Raw genomic sequence first — 4,596 nt, 5'->3', positions numbered from 1 at the left:
GCAGGGGGCACCTCTAGACACACAAGTTGATCTGTTGATCTATTCCAGCCGTGTGCGGTGCCCCCTCCACCATATTCCACCTCGGTCATATCGTAGCGGTGCTTAGGCGAAGCCCTGCGTCGGTAGCAAAATCATCACCGTCATCACGCCGTCGTGCTGACGGAACTCTCCCATGAAGCTCTGCTGGATCGGAGTTCGCTGGACATCATCGAGCTGAACGTGTGCTGAACTCGGAGGTGCCGTACGTTCGGTACTTGGATCGGTCGGATCTTTAAGACGTATGACTACATCAATCGCGTTGTGCTAACGCTTCCGCTTTTGGTCTACGAGGGTACGTGGACAACACTCTCCCCTCTCGTTGCTATGCATCACCATGATCCTGCGTGTGCGTAGGAATTTTTTTGAAATTACTACGTTCCCCAACAAGGGTTTAGTAGCAAAGTAGTATGGAAGTAACGGTAATGGTGGCAAAAGTAATAGTAGTAGGTTTTGTAGTAATCGTAACAGTGGGAATGGAAAAGTAACTAAGCAAAGATCAATATGTGAAAAGCTCGTAGGCAATGGATCAATGATGGATAATTATGTTGGATGCGATTCCTCATGCAACAGTTATAACATAGGGTGACACAGAACTAGCTCTAGTTCGTCAATTTAATGTAGGCATGTATTCCGAATATAGTCATACGTGCTTATGGAAAAGAACTTGCATGATATCTTTTGTCCTACCCTCCCGTGGCAATGGGGTCCTATTGGAAACTAAGGGATATTAAGGCCTCCTTTTAATAGAGTACCAGACCAAAGCATTAACACTTAGTGAATACATGAACTCCTCAAACTACGGTCATCACCGGGAGTGGTCCCGATTATTGTCACTTCGGGGTTGCCGGATCATAACACATAGTAGGTGACTATTGACTTGCAAGATAGGATCAAGAACTCACATACATTCATGAAAACATAATAGGTTCAGATCTGAAATCATGGCACTTGGGCCCTAGTGACAAGCATTAAGCATAGCAAAGTCATAGAATATCAATATTAGAACATAATGGATACTAGGGATCAAACCCTAATAAAACTAACTCGATTACATGGTAAATCTCATCCAACCCATCACCGTCCAGCAAGCCTATCACTACTGGAATCAGCTAATTTGCCATCTGCCAGCTCTTGGCCGTCTGCTAGCTGACGGCAAAGAAGCTCTTTGCCATCAGCTACCCAAAAGCAGACGGCAAAGAAATGGCAGACGGCAAAGAAGCTCTTTGCCATCTGCCAGCTCTTTGCCGTCTGCTAGTAGACGGCAAAGAATCTTTGTCGTCCGCTGGCAGACGGCAAATAGGGAGGTGGCCCCCACCCCCCGCCCGTTTGAAAAAAACTTAACGCCCCACCTCTTTGCCGTCCGCCAGCGGACGGCAAAGACGCAAAAAGGCGGACGGCAAAGATTGGCGGACAACTAGACGAATAGTTATAGCACAGGTGGGACACACCGCGCTGCTACTATGCCACCAACCGTCCACTCCAGTAGTCCCACGCCACCCACCCTGAGCCAGATCTAGATCGAGATCCCCCCCACCCACCAGCGGTCTCCCGTCCCCCCTTCCTCAACCTCCTCTCCTCTGCTGTCCATCGGAGGCCCCCGCACACAAGGGAAACTGCTGCTCGGCGTCTCCAGCAGCCAAGGACAGGCTCCCGGCCTCCGCGCGGCGTCGTCTCTTCCTTCCCCGTCGCCATCTGCCACCGTCGTCGTCCCGGTCCGGCCCTTCGTGCCGCAGGGGTAAGCACGCAAGCACGCACGTCGCCGCTCCCCTGCCTCTCTCCCTGTCCATCTCCGGCGGTTCCCTTTGTTGGCGGCGGCGGGGAGTCTGTAGATAGTTTCTTAGATGGAAACCTCGCAGAGTAGTCGTTTACGTATTTTGACTAGTCGTTTACGTATAAAGTTTCTTATAGATGGCAGCTGCTTGGACGCGGACGACACACGATCGAGTGGGGGAGAGGGAGACAGGATGATGGACGCCTATACGGGTGTGGGGGATCCCTGACAGCGGATCGAGAGCAGCATGAGCTGTATTTGTATGTCCGTCCGTGATTGAAGTGTCTCTGTTGAATACATCTAATCTGAACAATTTCACATTTGCTTCTCTGATAAGTAAGGTCTGTTTTCATTTACAGGTAGAAGATAGCGACAGAGTGGGAAGGTTTGTGCAAAGTTCTTCTCCTCCGTCGCCGTCCGTGACAAAGCTGCTGGGTGCATCCGTCCATCATCTGCAGATCTGAGTGAAGAGGGCATCCGTCCATCTCAAAAGGTTTAATTTTTGTACCCAGCTAATTAACTTGTCTTTTTTCATCAGTTCCTCCTTGAGTAATTGGAAAGGGGATTATATTAGACTGCTAGCTGATTCTTGGTGAAAATTGCTTTGCCTGTATGTATGTAGAGAGCCTTGTAGCAATGATTCTTGGTGAAAACGCCCTGTCCTCGATACCCCTTGGTTCATGGTAATTACTCGACATTTTGGAAATGAAACTGACAGAGTTTCGGTCCTAGATATTTCTTTGAGCAAATATTACAACTGGAACGCAGAATTCTGATTGCAGTCACAAGTCATGTGGAGTTCGAACTGTTAGTGAACATAGGTCCTACGTTCTAGTTGTAGGTTAAGTGCGAGCAATTTCTAGGAGTATGAGACCTCAGCTTCAATAGGTTATCTTCGGTTGCATTGTAGCTAAATTCCTCATTTAGTTTGTTTTCTTAGGCCAATGTCGTCCAGAAAATTCAGAATTTGTATATTGTTTCTATTAATTATAGCCAATTGGGTAGCGGATTTAATATGGCTAGGAAACCTCTGCCCAGACCCCCTCTCACCACCCTCTTCCTCTTAACTTAATAGGTTTACCACTTTCTGCATATAGGGAGCATGTTCTTATCAATTTACTCATTTCTTTTGTAGGCGATGGCTCCACGACATCTACAATCAGTATTTGCATGTTCTTAGCAGACAAATCTGGGAGAATGTACTAGCTGCATATATTGGTTCTTGGGTTTACTATTAGAGCTTTTTATCTGCATATATATATACATAGGAGTGAGAATGCCCAGGTATGCGACCCTAAATTTAGTTTCACTGCTTTCTTACTCGTGGGATTTATCCAATTAATAACTATAATGGATTAATGAGAAAAAGACAAGGGAAATTAGCTTTATAAAAATGAAACTATTCATGGTAAACATTTGGCAGAAGAGAATCACAAAATGAACAACAGCCTCCCTCACGGGAAACATCAGGTGTGGTAAAATGCTCACTTAAAAAAATAGAAACTAGAGATTACTTCCTAGTTTCCTTTTGCCTCGTTGCTACTGGTGTTGTCTGTTTAGGAACCCTCTGCCTCATGGTGTTCAGCTGGTTGGCACCAATCTGCTAAGTATACATAAAGTGAATTTGAGTTATATAAATATGCTAACTGTCTACAAGACATCACTAACATAGAACAAAATGATGTAGTCTAGAGTTCAACATGACTTTGTTTTTTCTGCTCTTTTTCGTAAGCATACCAAAGCGAATCCAACCTCAAGCCTTTGAAAGTTTGAACCATTGATCTGCTCTATGCTCCCTATCCATTTTCACATCAATTAGGTGCATCGACATTGACATCAACACGGGGCTGGGGTGGCGGCGTTGACGGCATCAACATCGACACGGGGCTGCTGCAGCGATGATGACGGCATCCTCACGGTGCTGTGGCACCGACCACGACGACGACAACATCATCACGGTGCTGCGGCGGTGGCGACACCGACGACATCAACACGGGCTTGTGGAGGTGCCGACGCTGACGACCTATACGCGTGGCGTATATTGTATATATATATATATATGTGTGTGTATTAATTATCTATATCAAATATGTATTATTGACTGTATGCAAAACATGTACTATTATGTAATGCATGTTACGTGAGTACTATGAAATGTATGTCTAAAGTGGAATAGGTAGATTTTTATTTTTTTTAAATCCAAATTAGTTACTAGTAGCTAAGCTGATGGCAAAGACTTTGCCTTTGCCGTCCGCCGTGGCAGACGGCAAAAAACAGCGGGCGCTGACGCATTGCTGACGTCAACGGGCGGACGGCAAAGAGGCGCTCAAATTTTCCGTCCGCTGGCGGACGGCAAAGGCCGCCGTTAGCCGCCTAACGGACTAACGCTGGCGGACGTCCAGTATTTTTGCCGTCCCTCCTCTTTGCCGTCCGCCGCTGTAGGCAAAGGAGTCTTTGTCGTCCGCCATAAAAAGCAGACGGCAAAGGACCTGTTTACCGTAGCCTACTTTGCCGGAGCCATTTGCCGTCCGCGGCTGACGGCAAAGGCCTTTGCCGTCCGCCGTTCGTGCCTTTGCCGTCCGCCGTGGCAGACGGCAAAATAGCTGTTTCATGTAGTGTATGATGGGATTACTCACGCTCGGGGGTGAGCATCATGAAATTGGTGATGGAGGATGGTTGATGATGACGACGACAACAGATTCCCCCTCTCCGGAGCCCCGAACGGACTCCAGATCAGCCCTCCCGAGAGAGATTAGGGCTTGGCGGTGGCTCCGTATCGTAAAACA

General features: G+C 47.3%; 1 long non-coding RNA gene across 5 annotated transcripts; it reads left to right on the top strand.

The window, feature by feature from the left end:
- Window positions 1-1,518: 1,518 nt before the first annotated feature.
- Window positions 1,519-3,983, top strand: LOC120965362 (uncharacterized). Of its 5 annotated transcripts, none has more exons than XR_012183306.1 (4): window positions 1,519-1,774; window positions 1,948-2,303; window positions 2,433-2,493; window positions 2,946-3,983. It is a non-coding gene; the product is annotated as an uncharacterized lncRNA (long non-coding RNA). The 5 variants fall into 5 exon arrangements; XR_006664665.2 differs by lacking the exon at window positions 2,433-2,493 and having other exon boundaries at window positions 1,522-1,774; window positions 1,948-2,070; window positions 2,152-2,303; XR_006664664.2 differs by lacking the exon at window positions 2,433-2,493 and having other exon boundaries at window positions 1,529-1,774; window positions 1,948-2,070; window positions 2,170-2,303.
- The last annotated feature ends 613 nt before the right edge of the window (window positions 3,984-4,596 follow it).

This window comes from Aegilops tauschii, chromosome 5, assembly GCF_002575655.3.
Source record: "Aegilops tauschii subsp. strangulata cultivar AL8/78 chromosome 5, Aet v6.0, whole genome shotgun sequence".
NCBI classification, from domain to species: Eukaryota; Viridiplantae; Streptophyta; class Magnoliopsida; order Poales; family Poaceae; genus Aegilops; species Aegilops tauschii.
This window is presented reverse-complemented; position numbering and strand designations above follow the sequence as displayed.